This window comes from Trachypithecus francoisi, unplaced genomic scaffold, assembly GCF_009764315.1.
Source record: "Trachypithecus francoisi isolate TF-2019V2 unplaced genomic scaffold, Tfra_2.0 Contig01676, whole genome shotgun sequence".
In the NCBI taxonomy this organism is placed as follows: Eukaryota; Metazoa; Chordata; class Mammalia; order Primates; family Cercopithecidae; genus Trachypithecus; species Trachypithecus francoisi.
Window position 1 is genome coordinate 1,122,393 of NW_022681448.1, and position 19,277 is coordinate 1,141,669.

General features: G+C 44.1%; 1 pseudogene; it reads left to right on the forward strand.

Annotated features, from left to right (window-relative positions):
- Positions 1 to 712: 712 nt before the first annotated feature.
- LOC117074950 lies at positions 713 to 1,393 on the forward strand (annotated as a pseudogene).
- Positions 1,394 to 19,277: the final 17,884 nt, after the last annotated feature.

Sequence of the window (19,277 nt, forward strand, 5' to 3'; positions counted from 1 at the left end):
CTGGGTGACAGAGCCAGAGTCTGTCAAAAAAAAAAAAGGAAAGAGAAAAAAAAGAGACAGAAAGAGAAAGAAGGAAAAGAAAAGAAAGAGGATTATAAAGTACCTGTATACCCTTGAAGTGGTATAGTGTTATTTGAAGGAGGACGTGAACCCCCGTCTCTACGAAAAATTAAAAATAAAATAGCCAGGCATAGTGATGCATACCTACAGCCCTAGTCACCCAAGAGGCTGAGGCCGGAGGATCGCTTGAGCCCAGGAGTTTAAGGCTGCAGTGAGCTATGATTGCACTACTGCACTCCAGCCTGGGTGACAGAAACCCTGTCCCCTCCACCTCCCCTCACCAAAAAAAAAAAAAAAAAAAAAAAAAAAAAACCTGGGTTAGTTTTAAGTTTATATTGCAAACTCGAGGGCAACCACCAAAACAGTAAGTAACTTATTTTCAAAGGTTCCCATAATAATAAAATACAAACCATCACCAAGGTCTCAAGGTTCTTCCTGCCCCTGCCCGTGACTCTCCCAACCTCACCTTCTCTCCTTCCCCTTCTTGCTCAACCACTATGGCCATCTTGTTACCCCTGGAACCCCTCAAGCTCTCTCCTGCCTCAAAGTCTTTGCCTTGCTATTCACCTGGCCTATAATCTTCCAACGCTGGGTGTTTCACAGGACTCACCCCTCTACATCATTCAGGTCTTGACTCAGTTATCCTTAATGAAAAAGACCATCACGCACACACTTCTGGTGTTTCAAGAGGCCTGAGCCAGCCAAGTCCGCTCCCTCCCTGAAGAAGGGGTCCAAGAAGGCGGTGACCAAGGCCCAGAAGGATGGCAAGAAGCGCGAGCACAGCCGCAAGGAGAGCTACTCTGTGTATGTGTACAAGGTGTTGAAGCAGCTTCACCCCGACACCCACATCTCTTCCAAGGCCATTCGTTAGTGACATCGTTGAGTGCATCACGGGCGAGGCTTCCCGCCTGGCGCATTACAACAAGCGCTCCATCATCACCTCCAGGGAGATCCAGTCGGCTGTGTGCCTGCTGCTGCCCCGCGAGCTGGCCAAGCACGCCGTGTCCGAGAGCACCAAGGCCGTCACCAACTACACCAGCTCCAGGTAAACTTGCCAAGAGGAGACAACAGCCTTTAGATATATCTTTTCCAACAGTCGTCACTGCTGGACAGTGCTTTATCTTACAAATCAATGAAAATGAGTGATCCTAGAAGAAGATAAACGGATGTATTTTAAACAATCAAGGAAGGACCAATATACACCTGGCTAAGAAAAATTAGCTCTTTTTTTCTGGGTATGAAACAATTAAAATGTTCTTCATAGAAATTTATAAAAAGACAAAAAATAACTCCTGGTATTGCCTATTCTTTTTATATGTATATCATGTATATTCATATTCATATATACATATATCTCACCATGTATCTCATATATGTAAAATAAATTTAGGTGTCATGCTATATATATTTAGATAACAATATGCTTAGAAACAATTTTTAATGGATGCATAATTTATGAATATATTGATATGTAATTACTACTTCATCATTGACTATTTCAATTGATTCCCATTTCTATGCATCATACAGCTCACACATCTTTGTACATAAATCTTTGTTCAAATATTGTTTCCTAAGTATAGACTACATGAAGTGGAAATACTAAATCAAAAGTGAAAAACATTTTCTAAGGTCCTTGACATACACATTGCCAAATTGCTATTCAGGATCATGCCAATTTATAATCCCAACAGAATATGGAAATTCCTGTTTTATAACACTCATATTTACAATAAATTTTTAAAAGCATTGTTAACCTAATAGTCTGCCAAAAAGAAAAAATTTGAAATTACATTTCCTTATTTTAATTAATGACTCTTATTAGTGAGGTCATTTTCCCATGTTTTTTTTTTTTAGCCATGACCCTATAAGAAATAAACTGTGCTGCAAAATGATAAACATGATTTCAATCATTTCATGGGAAGGCACTATATAAAGAATAATACCTTAGGTTAAGGCCAAATAAATCATATTTATTAGGTAACTCTTCTGCAGAGGACTCTGAAGGGTTAATAAACTGCATTTAGCTGCATGTAACTGAAACTACTTTTACCTACATTGTCTCTTACAAACATTGTAACTACTCTTCAAGAAAGTGTTTACTATGGATTGAATTGTCTCCCCATCCCCCCAAATTCATATACTGAAGCCCAAAACCCCAATATGACTATATTCCTAGACAGGACTTGTAAGAGGTAATTAAGGTTAAATGAGGCCATTAGAATGAGTTCCTAATTAGATAGGATCGGTGGCCTTATAAGAAGGGGGAGATTCTGTACTTGGTCCTCCAAATTAAATAATTTATTTAAAAAAAAAAGGAAGAGAGCTCTGCACACATACTGAGGAAAGGCTATGTGAGCTCACAGTGAGAAGGTAGCACTTACAAGAAAACTAACACTAGGAGATATAAAACTAAACTTGTCCAAGGTCACAAAAACCAGAAACAAGTGAGGTGGGAAGTTGACCTTGTTCTCCTCAATCCAAGGCCAGGACTCCTCCACTCCACATGTAGATAGTCAACAGCCAAGTGTCCCCAGAGTCAGCATTAGACCAAGATGTCTCACCAGGAGACAAATGCCTCATCTTGAATAAATATGTCCTAACATATTTATTGTTTACCCATGGAAAACATTGAACCTCAGGAGAAACAAAATGCAAATTATGTACAAAACTATGTTTAGTACCTGACAGTGATATAAAGCTTAATGATATCCTTACAGTCTTGGAGGGGTTTGTGTATGTGGTGAAACAGGTGCTCACACACTGCTGATAGACTGTAAACTGGTCTTAGAGAGAAAAATAAATAAACTGGAAGGAGAAAAAAAAAGACCATGACAAACCAATCCCCACTGTGCTCCACCCTCTTTCCCTATGTTGTTTTTCTTACTAGAATTTGATCAACTTAAAGTGTGTATACACACATATATATGTATATGTTTATATCTGCTTATCCTATTACAATGTAAGTTCCATAAAAGCAGGATTTTTTTTTTTCCTTTTTAGAGATAGGATCTCACTATGTTGTCCAGGCTAGTCCAGACCTCCTGGGCTCAAGCAATCCTCCTGGCTCAGCTTCCCGAGTAGCTGGGACTATAGCAGGAATTTTTCTTTATTCACCATTGTGTTCTTGAAACTTGAAGCCGGGCGCGGTGGCTCAAGCCTGTAATCCCAGCACTTTGGGAGGCTGAGACGGGCGGATCACGAGGTCAGGAGATCGAGACCATCCTGGCGAACACGGTGAAACCCCGTCTCTACTAAAATACAAAAACTAGCCGGGCGAGGCGGCGGGCGCCTGTAGTCCCAGCTACTCGGGAGGCTGAGGCAGGAGAATGGCGTAAACCCGGGAGGCGGAGCTTGCAGTGAGCTGAGATCCGGCCACTGCACTCCAGTCTGGGCAACAGAGCGAGACTCCGCCTCAAAAAAAAAAAAAAAAAAAAAAAAAAAAAAAAAAAAAAAAAAAAAGAAACTTGAAACAACACCTGTCATAGAGTAGATGTCCAATAAATATTTTTGAATCCATGAACAAATAAATCACAAAGAGCATTGAGTCAGTAATGCAAGCATAGAAAAGAGGCCACAGAAACAAGCAATGCAGTGGTCATCCAAGAGCTTTCCAAATAAAGGGAGCCCTAGCAACGAAGCATTCTCCTTTCATGACAGATCTATTTCTATTTAAAGATGAGCACATTAGATTAGCAGAGCCTGTTGCTGTTAATCACATTATTATGTTAGTACACCTTGTTCTGATTTTATGGTCTCCGAGCAACCTTCTGATAATCTGGTTTCTGTATCATCTGCTTACAGGGAAGGAATACTCTTTGGTACTCCAGTCTTTCCTGGCCAAGCTGGGACCTTGATACAGGTTTCTCCGTATGTAATCAGTACGACTCTTGGACAGAAACAACAGAAAGCCATCTTGAAATGGGTTAGACAAAAGAGGAGTTGATAGGAAGGGTCTACAGGAGTGTCACAGGGTCAAACCTGGGGAGGTCAGGGGAGCAGCTGGGATGTAGGAAAACTCCAACTGAGAACCTGAAGCCCTCAGAACTCTCACCAGGCTTTTCTCTACTTCTGTTTGGGTGCCAATTTCATTCTCTTTCACTGCATGTACAGCAGAGAAATTCTAACTCTGCTCTCCCTAAGAGTCAAAAATCCCTGGGAAAGGGGCTGATTGGCTGCCCTGTCTGAATCAGGTTCTATTCCAGACCAATCCACTGCAGCAGGAGGGCAGGGTCTATACCAACATGGCAGCTGCCATGCCCCCGCACTGTTGGAGGGTAGCAGGGAAGGAGCATTTTCTAAAAGATGGGGGTGACTACTACCAGAAGGCAGCAAGGGTGCTGGGCGGACACAGTGGATTGTTCTAAGCTGTGCAATTCTATAGGCTAAGACCAGTTTAGGAGACTCCAGGGGACTGCAGGGCAAATTACACTCAAACACTAGAGGATCAGGGTGAAAGTCACAAATAAGTTTCAGGAGAACCTTTTTTTTTTTTTTTTTTTTTTTTTAGACTGGAGTGTGCCGTGATGTGATCTCGGCTAACTGCAACCTCTGCCTCCCAGGTTCAAGCGAATCTCCTGCCTCACCCTCCCAAGTAGCTGGGACTACAGGCACACGCCACCACACCCAGCTAATTTTTGCATTTTTAGAAGAGGCGGGGTTTCACCATGTTGGCCAAGTTGGTCTCAAACTCCTGGCCTCAAGTGACCCACCCACCTCAGCCTCCCAAAGTGCTGGGTGGGATTACAGACATGAGCCACCATGGCCAACCAGGAGAACTTTCAAATTGGCTGCCTGGCTCCAAGAAATCGACCTACTTATCCCTTTATAGCCAATACATTTGATAGCATGCAATAAATTAAGAGCTATGTACATGGTTTTAATTCAAGTCATAGTATTTTGCCTTTTCTCTGCCTGGGGCATGTTTTCCTTTTATTGTGGGCCAAGAGGTAAGACGGTAGGGATTTAAGTAAGCAGAGAGGAATCTTCTAGACCTTCAGCTACCAGCCTTTTGAGTCCTAGGTTTTCATTTTCTGATCCCATAAGTGATATTCCTGCCACCCCTCACCTCTGTCCCAGTGATACATCAGTAAGGAACAAGAAGAAGAAAAAGCAGTGCCCACGTTGCCAGGCTCGTGCCTTAAACAGTTCTCTAGATTCCTACGTCTCTGCCAACATCGTGCCAAAGAAGATCCAACATCAAGTGTACATGTTGAACAGCTGAACCCAACTCGAGCCAGTCAGGGAGAGAAGGTTCCATGGTCAGAGGAGGCACTCCTGACCCCAGTGGGCATCCCCTGTGATCTGTTCAACTTCACGTGCTCTCACCTCTGCCTTGGAAGTGGCAGGTATTTAATTCTAAATTGTAGCAGTTAATGAACTGTTAAAGACATTTTCCTGATATTTCTGAGGGAGGACAAGGCAGACTCTTTTAAGCACACAGATCCGTAGACGGAGGCAGCAGAGGAAAAGTGAGACTCTAAATTTTCTTTAATGGAAACTGCATATCTTCAAAAGCTGGAGTGCAAACTGACACTAATATCACATCGATGCCATAGGATAAATGAGACAAAATGATGAAATGCAGGGAGAAAACTCGTACTGAGAAAAATTAAAAGAATTCTCAAATCACTTGTAGCATTAGTTGATTTAAAGTGAAAGCATTCAATACAAATGTTCCACAAGGTGGCAGCCTTGCTCTTCCAAAAATTTTTTTGTCTGCCTTGCATACACCAAGCATGACTTTCGCTTTCTTTCCTTCCTTCCTTTTCTCTTTTTTCTTTTCTTTATCTCACTCTCTTTCTCCTCCTTCATTTGTCTTCCTTTCCTTTCTCTCTCTCTATTTATTTATTTATTTGTTTATTTATTTTTGGGACAAAGTCTCAGTCTGTCGCCCAGCCTGGAGTGCAGTGGCACCATCTAGCCTCACTGCAACCTCTGACTCCCGGTTAAAGCAATTCTCCTGAGTAGCTGGGATTACAGGCACCTGCCACCACTCCCAGCTAATTTTTGTATTTTTAGTAGAAATGAGGTTTCGCCATGTTGGCCAAGCTGGTCTTGAACTCCTGTTGCCCACCTCGGCCTCCCACAGTGCTGGGATTACAGGCGTGAGCTACCATGCCCAGCCCACACATGATCTTTAACAGAAAAACTAACCATATAATAAAGAAGATATACAGAAAATTACAGAATATGTCAGAGATGGCTTGCTTAATGAAGGAGAAACATTGTGAGAGGCTTTGGACTGACATGACTCAGCTAAATATTGACCACCTCAGAGAAATGAGCACTTTACCACATTTACCATTAGCAGGTGCTGTTTGTGTTTGCTTACGTTCGGCCAGGAAGGAAATTAATGTTTGGAATGTCTATGCAACATCTTGTTACTAACCAGGTTATCTCTTAAGCATCATCAATGTCAAATCTTTATTGAAACCTGCTCTATTCAAAGCATTCTGCTAGGTGATAGTCTTCTTTCTAGGAGAGTTCTCTTGCCAAGATGATGAAATGGGAGAAAATACTGTGCTTATAGTACTTACCACACTTGGACTTGTAGAATATTTAAACATTCAATAGTGGGTGAAAATATATTAATAACTCCTGTTTGCTTTGCAGAATGTCGTGAGAGCTCTTCCCCAAAATTTTATGATCCAAAAAGAATTAAAGGAATGTTCATTGTAGCATCATTTCAAATAAAAATTAAGAAACAACATAAATATCTAGCACTGGCCGGGCGCGGTGGCTCACGCCTGTAATCCCAGCACTTTGGGAGGCCGAGGCGGGTGGATCACGAGGTCAGGAGATCGAGACCATCCTGGCTAACACGGTGAATCCCCATCTCTACTAAAAATACAAAATTAGCCGGGCGAGGTGGCGGCGCATGTACTCCCAGCTACTCCGGAGGCTGAGGCAGGAGAATGGCGTGAACCCGGGAGGCGGAGCTTGCAGTGAGCCAAGATCGCGCCACTGCACTCCAGCCTGGGCGACAGAGCGACACTCCGTCTCAAAAAATTAAAAAAAAAAAAAAAATCCAGCACCCTGAAAATGGACAAATTGTGCTATAATTGTACAATGAAATTCTAGGCAGCTGTGAAAATGGCGAATGAGTAAATTAAGTAACTAAGGATGCTAAGCTGTTGTCTCTCTTTTCCATCCCCTGGCTTGCACACATACTTGGCTTTGTAATGATGGGGCAGGTCCCAGACCCTGAAAACCCGGTTCCCTTTGCTTGCTGGCGGCGTGCTAGGCTCTGCCGATAGGGGGCAGTAGAGGGAGCCAGCAAGCCCGGGGGAGGGAAAGGGGCTGGTTCCTCTGTGCCCGGTCAGTGTTATTTGTGTCTGCACTCAGCGTTCATTCTGGCAGCGGTTAGTACCAGTCTCCGTTTTTATTTTTTTTTTTAATGTTTTGTTTTGCACTCCCAGAACCAGCCACATTGTGTCCTCTCCCCGCTCCCGCCACCCGCCCATTCACTGGCACCAGGCGGCCCCTGGGCACGGCAGGCCTTTCCTTCCAGTTTCTGGATTTTAATCCCCCAGCCTCTTCTCTTAGTGCCCTGGCCGAGGGAGTGGTAGCTGCTTCCAGCATTTACTTTCTTCTTTGCTTCTTCACTCCTCTAACACCTGTTTAACCAGCTCCTTCTATTAATTTTTTTCTGTTAAGCACCCCTTCCCCAGTCCTTAAAAAAAAAAAAATCTATTGAAATACTTAATGTGATCCCAGCACTTTGGGAGGCCGAGACGGGCGGATCACGAGGTCAGGAGATCGAGACCATCCTGGCTAACACGGTGAAACCCCGTCTCTACTAAAAATACAAAAAACTAGCCGGGCGAGGTGGTGGCGCCTGTAGTCCCAGCTACTTGGGAGGCTGAGGCAGGGGAATGGCGTGAACCCGGGAGGCGGAGCTTGCAGTGAGCTGAGATCTGGCCACTGCACTCCAGCCTGGGTGACAGAGTGAGACTCCGTCTCAAAAAAAAAAAAAAAAAAAAAAAAGAAATACTTAATGTGGATCCTAACTCATACAACGACCATGTGCCAGGAACTGCAGATATATAACATAGGTAGATAAGGAGGTAGAGGCATAGCAGACATGCATATATACATTAGAATATTTCTATATACATATGTATTAGATATAAAATGCAAATATATACACATATAAGTACATGTGTATGGCTTACATGAACTATATTTAGACCTATGTGTCCCTATATATAAAATTTCCTGCCGGACGTGGTGGCTCACGCCTGTAACCCCAGCACTTTGGGAGGCCAAGGCAGGTGGATCACCTGACGTCAGGAGTTCGAGACCAGCCTAACCAATATGTTGAAACCCTGTCTCTACTAAAAAAACACACACACACACACACACACAAATTAGCTGGGTAGCGTGGTGGTAGGTGCCTGTAGTCCCAGCTACTCGGGAGGTTGAGACAGGAGAATTAATTGCACCCAGGAGGCAGAGGTTACGGTGAGCCAAGTTCGTGTGGCTGCACTCCAGCGTGGGTGACAGAGCGAGACTCTGTTGCAAAACCAACAACAACAACAACAAACAAAGAATTTCCCCTAATCCTCACAATAAATGCTATGAGAAAGATACTATTATTCCTATTATACAGGAGGAGAAACTGACTCTCAGGGAGATTAGTTAATTTCTACAATGCATAGCTAAGAAGTGGTAAGGCTGGGATTTGAATACAGATATCCCCGACTCCACAGTCTATACCTTTCCCATATGCCTTAAAGTTGTTTAGACCTCGATTCAATCTAACCTTAACTGTGTTCTGCCATATAACTCACTCCTTAGGCTAATCCACAACTGTCTTCTTACCTAATAGTGTAAGTAAATATAGCACTATTCTAATAAGTACTAGAGAATGTAATCACCATAATACAAGACTGCTTCTGCGATTGAAGTTATGGGGAGGTTGAGAAAACTGTAGGAAAAACATGGACATTTCTAACACCAAATTACTTGTCATTCATTCATTCAGTTAATATAATATAGTGCCTATTATGTGCCTGTGTGCCAGACTCACAATGATAAAATAGAACTAGTCCTTCCTTTAAAAACTTTCTGGTCTAAGGAAAGTGACAGTCTTTAATTAAATAAACATAGGAGAAATACCTAACTATATCACCCAGAGACTTAATATAGACGGGGTATTTGACTACAAAGGCTGTTCTAAATGCAGCCCTCTACCCCCCCCCACACACACACTCAAGAGCTTGGCATCTGCCCCTCTCAATGTCTAGGACAGCTGTTTACTCTGATTTTGTTTACCAGGAACTCATCAGTTCTCAGTCCAAAGTGATGTAAGAGAGATATCACAGTAATAGAGAAAATAGAGATAGTGCAGCTACATAATGTTTTCTAAAAACCTGCTTTTCTGGTCATTTCACAACTTGCCTCCCATGTGACTTGTGACATTAATCAATGTTTTCAGTGGCAGCCTCTTAGCCCAGACTTTTCCTGTAGCCTAAATACAATCAACAACATATACCTGGACTGATCAGAGAACAATGGCCAGGAAGGCTTGTGAGGGACAAACTTCAAGAAATGCAGAAACAGAAAACCTAACCAAACCGGAAGCTCGTATGGTAATCAGGGCTGAGAATCTATTTATCAACCCACCATGACAGCTAAATCTCTAAGCTCCCTTTTAGCTGCCTTTTGTAGTCAGGAAACAGATCATCAGACAACCCTGCAGCAAAGAAAAACAAGAAGACCTCGAGGAGTCAAGATCCACTGAGGGATACTAAAAGTTAGTGGGGAAACTTCACAGAGAAGCAGGATTTCTGCAGAGCCTCAAAAGGCCTCCTCCCTATGGACTTATTAATGATTGCACACATTCTTTGATATTCCTCTCTCAGGCAGTGGAATCTCTTTTGTTTTGGTTTTTGAGATGGAGTCTCATTCTGTTGCCTAGGCTGGAGTGCAGTGGTGCCATCTTGGCTCACTGCAACCTCTGCCTCCCAAGTTCAAGCAATCTTGTGGCTCAGCCTCTCAAGTAGCTGGGATTACAGGAACATGACACCATGCCAGCTAATTTTTGTTTTTTTTTTTTTTTTTTTTTTTTTTTTTTTTGAGGCGGAGTCTCGCTCTGTCGCCCAGGCTGGAGTGCAGTGGCCGGATCTCAGCTCACTGCAAGCTCCGCCTCCCGGGTTTACGCCATTCTCCTGCCTCAGCCTCCCGAGTAGCTGGGACTACAGGCGCCCGCCACCTCGCCCGGCTAGTTTTTGTATTTTTAGTAGAGACGGGGTTTCACTGTATTAGCCAGGAGGGTCTCGATCTCCTGACCTCGTGATCCGCCCGTCTCGGCCTCCCAAAGTGCTGGGATTACAGGCTTGAGCCACCGCGCCCGGCCAATTTTTGTATTTTTAGTAGAGATCGGGTTTCGCCATGTTGGCCAGGCTGGTCTTGAACTTCTGACCTCAAGTGATCCGCCCGCCTCAGCCTCCCAAAGGGCTGGGATTACAGGTGTGAGCCACCGTGCCCAGCCAGGAAATTGAATCTAATTCCTCTCTTTTTGAGTGTGGCTGGACTGAATGACTGTTTTCTAATGATTAGTGTAGGAAAAAGGAAAAAATGATAACTTTACATGGAGACAACATCTTAACCAAGTGAGCAAGGTTAGCATCACTGTAAAAAGTCACACTGATGATCAAATACATCTTGAAGCGACGACACGGGAAAGGCATGTCACCTCTCTGGTTTTCTTCTCAAAAATCTATAACCCATTTGTTCAGACTTAATTTTTTAAAAATCCATAATCCCGGCCGGGCTCAGTGGCTCAAGCCTGTAATCCCAGCACTTTGGGAGGCCAAGACGGGCGGATCACGACGTCAGGAGATCGAGACCATCCTGGCTAACACGGTGAAACCCCGTCTCTACTAAAAACTACAAAAAACTAGCCGGGCGAGGTGGCGGGGCCTGTAGTCCCAGCTACTCAGGAGGCTGAGGCAGGAGAATGGTGTAAACCCGGGAGGCGGAGCTTGCAGTGAGCTGAGATCCGGCCACTGCACTCCAGCCTGGGCCACAGAGCGAGACTCCGTCTCAAAAAAAAAAAAAAAAAAATCCATAATCCCAGGCTAGTCATGAGAAAACAACAGATACACCCAAATTAAGGGACATTCTACAAAATACCTGACCAGTATTTTCTTGTTCCTTTTTTCAGGAGTCTGTCTAGTCCACAAAGACTCTAGCTCCTGTGCAAGTCCTAGTGCTGTGCTAGGCTTACAGCCAGTGGCCCTGGAGGACACTCAGTCTAGTGAGACACCAGCCAGGGCAGCTAAGGGAGTGGTTGCATCACTCCTCCCCTAACCCCAGGCAGCACAGCTTGCAGCTCCAAAAGAGACCCCTTTCTTCCACTTGAAGAGATGAGAGGGAAAAATAAAGAGAACTTTGTTTTTGTAACCTGGATATAAGCTTAGCCTCAGTAGGATAGAGCACAGGGCAGAGCCGTGAGGCCCCACCTCCCAGATGACATTTCTAGACACACCATGGGCTGGAAAGAAACTCACTGATTTGAAGGAAAGGACCCAGTCCTGACAGGGTTCATCACCTGCTGACTAAAGAGCCCTTGGGCCCTGAATAATCAGTAGCAGTAACCAGGTAATACACACCATGGGCCTTGTGTGAGACTTGAGACATGCTGGCTTCAGGTGTGACCTGCATATTCAAAGGCTACAATAAGAGACTCCTTTTGCTTGAGAAAAGGAGAGGGAAGCGTGCAGCTTAGACACCAGCTCGGTCAGTGGGGGAGAGCACCATGTGGGATTCTTGGGTCCTCACTTCCAGGCCTTGGCTCTTAGATGGCATCTCCGGACATACCCTGGGTCAGACGGGAGCCCGCTGTCCTGAAGGGTGAATCCCAGGCTTGGCAGCATTCACCATAAGCTAAATGGCCCGTGGGCCTTAACTGAACATCAGTGGTGCACTGAGAGCACTCCCTGTGGGCCTGTGGTGGGGGTAGACATGGGGAGAGACTCCTCTGCCTGGGGAAAGGGAGGGGGAAAGAGGGGGAAAACTTTGTCTTGTGGTTTTAGCCACAGTAGAATAGAGTGCCAGGTAAATTGCTAAGGTTTTCGACTCCAGGCCCTGACTCCTGGATAGCACCTCTAGACCCAGCCAGAGTCTAGGGGAACTCACTGCCTTGAAGAGAAGGACATGAGACTGACTGGCTGACTTTACTACCTGCTAACTGTAAAGCCCTAGGGCCTTGAGCAAACGTAGGGGGTAGCCAGGTAGTGATGACATCAGGCCTTGGGCAAGACCCAGTGGTGTGCTGGCTTCAGGTCTGATCCAGCACAGACCCAGTGATTGTAGCCACAGGGGTGCTTGTGTTACCACTTCCCCAGCTCCAAGGAGCTCAGCACAAAGAGAGAAACTCCATCTGTTTGGGAGAAAATAAGGGAAGAGAACAAGAGTCTCTATCTGGCAATCCAGAGAATTTTTGTGGATCGTATCCAAGACCATCAAGGTGATAGCCCTTCAAGTTTGTAAGAACCACAGTGTTACTGGGCTTAGGGTGCCTCCTAATGCAGGTACAGCCGCAGTGACCAAAAACTTCGATCACAACACTTAAGTCCCTTCAAACCGAAAAGCCTTTCCAACAAGGCCAGGTACAAACAAGCGCAGACTGCGCAGACTACAAAAAACACCTAACACTTCAACGCCCAGACGCCAACAAACATCGCAAGTGTCAAGATCATCCAGGAAAACATGACCTCACCAAATGAACTAAATAGGGCACCAGGGGCCGGTCCTGGGGAGACAGAGATATGTGACCTTTCAGACAGAATTCAAATTGCCTTGTTTGAGGAAACTCAAAGAAATTCAAAATGACATAGAGAAGGAAGTCAGAATCCTAGCAAATATGTTTAACAAAGAAAATTGAAATAATTAAAAAGAATTAAGCAGAAATTCTGGAGTTGAAAAATGCAACGGACATGTTAAAGGATGCATCAGAATCTCTTGATAGCAGAATTGATTAAGCAGAAGAATTAGCTTGAGGACACACTATTTGAAAATACAGTCAGAGGAGACAAAAGAAAAATACAAAAAAAAAAACAATAAAAAAAGAATGAAGCACACCTGTAAGATCTAGAACCTAGCCTCGAAGGGAAAGTCTAAGTGTTTTTGACCTTAAAGAGGAGGTAGAGGGAAAAATAGGAGTAGAAAGTTTATTCAGAAGGATAACAACAGAGAACTTCCCAAACCTAGAGGAGGATATCAATATTCCAGAACAAGAAGGCTATAGAACACCAAGCAGATTTGGCTCCAGGCATTTAATAATCAAACTCCCCAAAGTCAAGGACAGACAAAGAAAGGATCCTAAAAGCAGCAAGAGAAAAGAAACAACATAAAATGGAGCCCCAGTGCTACTGCAGACTTTTCAGTGGAAACGTCTCAGGCCAGGGGAGAGTGGCGTGACATATTTAATGCTGAAGGAGAAAAATTTTTACCCTAGGATGGCATAGCTGGTGAAAATATCCTCCAAACATGAAGGAGAAATACAGACTTTCCCAGACAAACAAAAGCTGAAAGATTTCATCAACACCAGACCTTCCGAGAAGAAATGCTAAAGGGAATTCTTCAATCTGAAAAAAAAAAGGATTTGCCCGGGCACGGTGGCTCACGCCTGTCATTCCAGCACTTTGGGAGGCTGAGACAGGCGGATCACAAGGTCAGGAGATCGAGACCATCCTGGCTAACACGGTGAAACCCTGTCTCTACTAAAAAATACAAAAGAAACTAGCTGGGCGAGGTGGCGGGCACCTGTAGTCCCAGCTACTTGGGAGGCTGAGGCAGGAGAATGGCGTAAACCCGGGAGGCGGAGCTTGCAGTGAGCTGAGATCCGGCCACTGCACTCCAGCCCGGGCGACAGAGCAAGACTCCGTCTCAAAAAAAAAAAAAAGGATTTGTTTATTTTGTATTTTATTTTATTTTTTTTGAGATGGAGTCTCACCTTGTTGCCCAGGCTGGAGTGCAGTGGCACGATCTCACCTCACTTCAAGCTCTGCCTCCTGGGTTCACTCCATTCTCCTGCCTTAATCTCCCAAGTAGCTAGGACTACAGGCATCTGCAACCACGCCTGGCTAATTTTTTGTATTTTTAATAGAGACGGGGTTTCACCATGTTAGCCAGGATGGTCTCAATCTCCTGACCTTGTGATCCACCCGCCTCAGCCTCCCAAAGTGCTGGGATTACAGGCGTGAGCCACTAAGCCCGGCCAAAAAAGGATGTTAATGAGCAATAAGAAATTATTTGAATGTACAAAACTCAGTTAATAGTAACACAGGAAAACACGGAAGAGTATAACACTGTAATTCTGGTGTGTAAAGTACTTATATCCTAAGTAGAAAGATGAAAAGATAAACAGATCAAAAATAATAACTACAACAACTTTTCAATACATAGTATAATAAGATATAAATACAAACAACAAAAAGTTAACAAGGGGGTGAACTTACAGAGTTGTTATTAGTTTTCTTTTTGCTTGTTTGCTAGTTTACACAGTCAGTGTTCAGTTGTCATCAGTTTAAAATAATGACATAGGATATTATTTGCAAGTCTTATGGTAACCGCCAATCTAGAAATATACAAAGGATATACAAAAAATAAAAAGCAAGAAATTAAAACATATCACCAGAGAAAATCACCTTCACTAAAAGGAAGACAAGAAGGGAGAAAAGAAGAAAGAAAAGGCCAGAAAACAAATTAATCTAATGGCAGCAGTAAATCCTTACTTATCAATAATAATATTAATTAAACATGAATGGACTAAATTCTCCAATGAAAAGACATAGAGTGGCTGAATGGATTAAAAAACAAGACCCAACAATCTGCTGCCTACAAGAAATACACTTTGGCCGGGCGCGGTGGCTCAAGCCTGTAATCCCAGCACTTTGGGAGGCCGAGACGGGCGGATCACGAGGTCAGGAGATCGAAACCATCCTGGCTAACACGGTGAAACCCCGTCTCTCCTAAAAATAGAAAAAACTAGCCGGGCGAGGTGGCGGGCGCCTGTAGTCCCAGCTACTCCGGAGGCTGAGGCAGGAGAATGGCGTAAACCCGGGAGGCGGAGCTTGCAGTGAGCTGAGATCCGGCCACTGCACTCCAGTCCGGGCGACAGAGCAAGACTCCGTCTCAAAAAAAAAAAAAAAAAAAAAAGAGATTTATAAGGTCATTATATAATGATAATGGGGTCACTTCAGCAAGAGGACATAACAATTGTACATATGTATGCACTCAACACTGGAGCAACCAGATATACAACGCAAATATTATTGGAGATAGATAGATCCCAATACAATAGTAGCTGGAGACTTTAATGCCCAACTTTCAGCGTTGGACAGACCATCGAGACAGAAAATTAACAAAGAAGGCCAGGCATGGTGGCTTACGCCTGTAATCCTAGCACTTTGGGAAGTCAAGGTAGGTGGATTGCTTGAGCTCAAGAGTTTGGGACCAGCTGGGCAACATGGCGAAACCTGATCTCTACAAAAAAAAAAAAAAATGAAAATTAGCTGGGTGTGGTTGCATGTGCCTGTAGTCCCAGTTACTCAGGAGACTGAGGTGGGAGGATTGCTTGAACCCAGGAGGCAGAGGTTGCAGTGAGCTCACACCACTGCACTCCAGCCTGGGCAACAGAGCCAGACCCTGTCTCAAAAAAAAAAAAGGGAACAAAGAAACATCAGATTTAATCACATTATAGCACAAATGGACATGATAGATGTTTACAGAACATTTCACCTGATGACTACACAATACATATTCTTCTTCTCAGCACGTGGATCATTATCAAGGATAGCCCATATGTTAGGACACAAAACAGGTCTAAAAATATTCAAAAAATGGAAATAATATCAAGTATCTTCTTTGACCACAGTGGAATAAGACTAGAAACTGGCTGGGCGTGGTGGCTCATGCCTGTAATCCCAGCACTTTGGGAGGCCGAGACGGGCGGATCACGAGGTCAGGAGATCGAGACCATCCTGGCTAACATGGTGAAACCCCGTCTCTACTAAAAAAATACAAAAAACTAGCCGGGCGAGGTGGTGGCGCCTGTAGTCCCAGGTACTCGGGAGGCTGAGGCAGGAGAATGGCGTGAACCCGGGAGGCGGAGCTTGCAGTGAGCTGAGATCCAGCCACTGCACTCCAGCCTGGGTGACAGAGCGAGACTCCATCTCAAAAAAAAAAAAAAATTATTTCCTTTAGATTAAAGTCATAACTCTTCCTAGAAATAGAGGAGGAAATACTTCCAACTCATTCTATGAGGCCAGTATTACCCTGATACTAAAACGAGACAAAGATACATCAAAAGAAGAAAACTACAGGCTAATCTCTGATGAACATTGATGCAAAAATTCTCAACAAAATACAGCAAACCAAATTCAACAACACATTAAAAACATCAGGCCAGGTGTGGTGGCTTAAAGCTGGGTGCAGTGGCTCATGCCTGTAATCCCAGCAGTTTGGGAGGCTGAGGTGTGGGAATCACCTGAGCTCAGGAGTTCAAGACCCACCTGGCCAACATGGTGAAACCCCATCTCTACTAAAAATACAACAATTAGCCAGGCTTGGAGGTGGGTGCCTTTATTCCCAGCTCAGGAGGCTGAGGTAGGAAAATCACTTGAACCCAAGAGGCTGAGGTTGCAGTGAGCTGAGATATTGCCATTGCACTCCAGCCTGGGCAACAAGCACAAAACTCCATCTCAAAAAAAAAAACAACATAATTCATCACGACCAAGTAGGATTTATCCCAGGTATGTAAGGATGGTTCAGCATACGCAAATCAATCAATGTGATACATCATATCAACAGAATGAAGGGTGAAAACCATTTAATCATTTCAATTGATGCTAAAAAATCAATTGACAAAATGCAACATCCCTTCCTTATAAAAACCCTCAAACAACTGGGTATAGAAGGAACAGACCTCTAGCCAGGTGTTGTGGCTCACACCTGTAATCTCTGCACTTTAGGAGGCTAAGGTGGGTGAATCATTTTGAGCTCAGGAGTTAGAGATCAGTTTGGGCAATGTGACAAAACCCCATCTCTACAAAAAATACAAAAATTGGCTGGGTGTTGGTGGCTCATGCCTGTAGTCCCAGCTACTCAGGAGGCTAAGGTTGGAGAATTGCTTGCACCTGGGAAGTGAGGGTTGCAGTGAGCTGAGATCATGCTATTGCACTCCAATCTGGGTTACAGAGTGAGACCTTGTCTCAAAAAGAAAAAAAAAAGGAACATACCTCAACATAATAAAAGCTGTATGTGACAGACCCCCTAGCTAGTATCACACTGAATGGGGAAAAACTGAAAGCCTTTTTTCTTTTTTTTTTTTTTTTTTTTTTTTTTTTTTTGAGACGGAGTCTCGCTCTGTCGCCCAGGCTGGAGTGCAGTGGCCGGATCTCAGCTCACTGCAAGCTCCGCCTCCCGGTTTACGCCATTCTCCTGCCTCAGCCTCCCGAGTAGCTGGGACTACAGGCGCCCGCCATCTCGCCCGGCTAATTTTTTGTATATTTTAGTAGAGACGGGGTTTCACCGTGTTAGCCAGGATGGTCTCGATCTCCTGACCTCGTGATCCGCCCGTCTCGGCCTCCCAAAGTGCTGGGATTACAGGCTTGAGCCACCGCGCCCGGCCGAAAGCCTTTTTTCTAAGATCTGGAACATGACATGGATGCCCACTCTCACCACTGCTATTCAACAAAATACTGAAATTCCAGCTACAGCAATCAAAAGAAAGAAAAAAAGGCAATCAGATTGGAAAGGAAGAAGTCAAATTATCCCTGTTTGCAAATGGTATTATCTTATATTTGGAAAAACTCCACCAAAAAACTATTCGAACTGATAAATTCAGTAAAGTTGCAGGATACAAAATCAACATACAAAAATCAGTAGCATTTCTATATGCCAACAGTGAACAATCTGGAAATCAAAAAAAGTAATCTCATTTACACTGAGCCATGATTGTACCACTGCACTCCAGCCTGGGTGACAGAGTGAGACTCTGTCTCAAAAAAAAGAAAAAGGAAAAAATAAAATTAGCCAGGCATGATGGCGAGTGCCTGTAATCCCAGCTACTCGGGAAGCTGAGGCAGGAGAATCGCTTGAACCTGGGAGGCAGAGGTTACAGTGAGCCAAGATCCTGCCACTGCACTCTGGCCTGGGCGACAGAGTGAGACTCTGTCTCAAAAAAAAAGAAAAAAAAAGAAAAAGAAAAAAATAAAAGATTATAATTGAATTGTTTGTAACACCAAAGATGAATGCTTGAGGAGATGGATGCCTCATTTACCCTGATGTGATTATTACACATTGTATGCTTATATCAAAATATCGTATATATTCCATAAATAGATACACATACTATGTACCCACAAAAATTAAAAGTTAAAAAAAAAAAATCATGAGATCTATAAATTTGGAGAGAAGAGCTGCATTTCCTATAAAGGGTTAGCCGGGCGCGGTGGCTCAAGCCTGTAATCCCAGCACTTTGGGAGGCTGAGACGGGCGGATCACGAGGTCAGGAGATCGAGACCATCCTGGCTAACATGGTGAAACCCCGTCTCTACTAAAAAATAGAAAAAAAAACTAGCTGGGTGTGGTGGCGGGCGCCTGTAGTCCCAGCTACTCGGGAGGCTGAGGCAGGAGAATGGCATAAACTCGGGAGGCGGAGCTTGCAGTGAGCTGAGATCGGCCACTGCACTCCAGCCTGGGCGACACAGTGAGACTCCATCTCAAAAAAAAAAAAAAAAAAAAAAAGGGTTGCAGCCTGCAGGTGGTCAACCTGACAGGCTGGGAAACTCATCCTCTCACAGAGACAAAAAGCAGGCACTTCAGAGAAAACGGGGAGAGGCTGTGATCTGTGCCCAATGAGATTAGCTATATATACATATTCAGTAAGTTACAGGATAGTCTTACAAATATCTGTGAGGGAGGCCTAATGCATGCAGACTGGATAAACATATATGTTATATGTGACCCATGTTCACCTTGAAGTGGAACCTTAGTATTTCAGACGAGATCAAGCGCATTCAGGGTGGTACGGCCGTGGACAAAGCCTAACTATTTCAAGGCATTACAGTCAGGCCCTCTACATTGAAAAGTGAGGCAGGGATGCAAAGGCATTCAGTGCACAGCCTCTGTGAACCGGCCAGAGCCAGTCCATGGTCGGTGGTCTCTTGCCAGGAGAAAGTTACTGAAATCAGTCTCTTGTC